At 44.9% G+C, this 2,500-nt stretch overlaps 1 pseudogene; it reads right to left on the minus strand.

Annotated features, from left to right (window-relative positions):
* The window catches only part of LOC119572448, a 13,521-nt pseudogene extending 11,130 nt beyond the window's left edge, over positions 1 to 2,391 (minus strand).
* Between the last annotated feature and the right edge of the window lie 109 nt (positions 2,392 to 2,500).

Raw genomic sequence — 2,500 nt, forward strand, 5'->3', positions numbered from 1 at the left:
ACGATACATATTACATGTATTATACATGTATATACAATACATGTATATATATGTACTATATATACAATACGTGTGTATATTGCAAACATATTTTATTCAACATACATACCCCTATATACATACATACATACATAACATATAGATAGATAGATGTTATTCATATGTATATATACATATAGCATTCCCTTCATTGGTGTGTATCATGAATATATCTGACGCCCCAAAGTATGGTTTTCATTTCAGTTATATGGACATTTAACCTTTAAGAAACGATTTTTCTTTTAAAATATTCTGTATGGCGAAGCATTTACATATTGCCTTTGGGAAGAAAATGATAAAAAATTATGTATTGCTTTGTTTATTCTGAAACTTTTCATTTCTTATGTCAGATTTCGTGCATGATTTAGTTTAAAGGGACAGTTGATGTTGATTTATTGACGTCTCGCTTTCTTCCTTACGACCGAGACTGGCGGTTTGTGGAGAGTACGGAGGCAGACTAGAGAAGCATTCCTCTGGCAGTAAACGCCATGGGCTGTTTTGGGTCTTGATCCAGTCGAGGTAGCTGTTGACGCGGGTGTACACCCCGGGGTAGCCTTCAGCTCGCACCCATAGCCCCAGCTCACCACCCGATCTGTGTCAATTAGAAGTTAATTGCAAGTCGAGACCAGGAAGGGTATGCTCAGTTACCCTGGATGCCGTTAGAATTTGACTGATCCTGCTCGTACATCGCATCAAATCTTTCAAGGTATGCTCTGATATCCTGTACAAATTTTGTTCAGCAAATCATTTTAGATCTACTTATCCTGTGGATCTAATGCCCTCTGATTCCACCTTTATTTATAAAGCATAGAATTTTATTTCGTCACTCATGAGCCCACCAATATAGTCCCTTTGCCCCCACTCACCTGGTCGTAGTTTTCCGCCCGTCCTTAAAACACCAAGGGCCGCCGGAAATCCCCCTGGCATGAGTCCTTGCCTGCACTTCCGGCGCACAACATGGTGTCTTCAATGGCGCTTCCGTAACTGCCCGATTGACACGCGGTGTTCGACAACACCTGCGTTCAGTTGCCAACGTTTAGATGGCAGTTAATGGTCAAGGTGTAAATATCATCATTCTTTCGAACAGAAAATTCGAAGTCCGTAACAGGGAACAAAACTACTTTGTTACAATGTGACTTCATATCCACTGTTTCACAGAAGCATCCGCATTCGTCTACTCACCGTGACGTCGACTTCCCCTTTCAGAGTGTCTGAAGACGAGCCTCCGGAGCTGGTGGTTCCCCAACCTGTCACAGTGGCCGTTTTGCCGGCGTAGGTGGGATTGGCTGGCGGCTGCACACTGGCAACACTGTGTCGCTCACCTGAAAATAAGAGAAATCTCACCTTGGTAACAATGATTTTCTTAAAAACTAACAACCTACTGGATAAACTTGTTCTCAAAGAGTGCAATACGTATGTATACCATGTTCATCGCTTCAACCGCACATGCAATTTTGCCCACCTTGACTGGCGTGACAGTTTTATGAGAGCGATTTTCGTTAATCTCTTTTTCCTGGCTGATATTCGGATGCTCGATGATCTCAGACACGGACTGCTGACAAACTGCTCTCTGGGGAAATTTGCTCAGCCTGTTTTCGGCCAGACGGATGGTCGGGTCAACGCTCTCATGCTCTGGCAAGAAATCCATTATCACCACCGGCCATAATCCCTCTTGCTATGAATAGAAACACCGTTTTATCTAAACATCCCTATGAATGAAGCTGACTTTGCACTTGTCTTGCATTCTCCTTGTTTCCCTTTTCCCCTCACTCATTTCCCTCCCACTCCGTGCTCACTTCGGTGCAATGGGCGGCGGTCAGGACGTATCGGTCGTTGATCAGGGATCCGCCGCAGAACTCCCTGCGACCCGAAACACCCAGCGCCGCTTGCCACGGCCCACTCGTTCACGCCCGTGGTCGCCCCGCCCACGATCCTAGAGGCGGCCTTCTGCCCACACCTACATGTGTCGTCGAAGTTCACACGGGGGGGCTCGACTGCAAGTGAACACGGCTTTTCATATGAACCCTTTATTTATCAAAGCAAACGACTTAAAAAGAGATGCCATAGTCGAGAACGAACAAGAAACTATTTTCAAAGTACTTTTAAATGGCAACCGAAAGCATAACGTAAAAAAAAATTTTAAAGATAAAATTGGTGACGAAAATAACCAAAAGACTTAGTGACAAACAAATACGCCAACAACGTCAAGACTTTTTACCTCAACCAAAGAGACTTACTGACGAAGGGGAGCGAGCCGTTCAAGTGGGGAGGCGCTGCTTGGGAGACAACCCCCATCATCGCCACCGTCAGGACGCTCAGGAATCTAAGGGGTGCCATGGTCGCTACTGCTTCCTGTTCCAGCAACGCGGTCTTATATGTACCGGCAGCTCTTTTCAGTCAACACCTGTGTATGGGCCTTTCATAACTGAAAATGATGGAACCTTAAGCTTTGCATGTGTGA

The sequence above is a fragment of the Penaeus monodon genome, chromosome 4 (assembly GCF_015228065.2).
Source record: "Penaeus monodon isolate SGIC_2016 chromosome 4, NSTDA_Pmon_1, whole genome shotgun sequence".
In the NCBI taxonomy this organism is placed as follows: Eukaryota; Metazoa; Arthropoda; class Malacostraca; order Decapoda; family Penaeidae; genus Penaeus; species Penaeus monodon.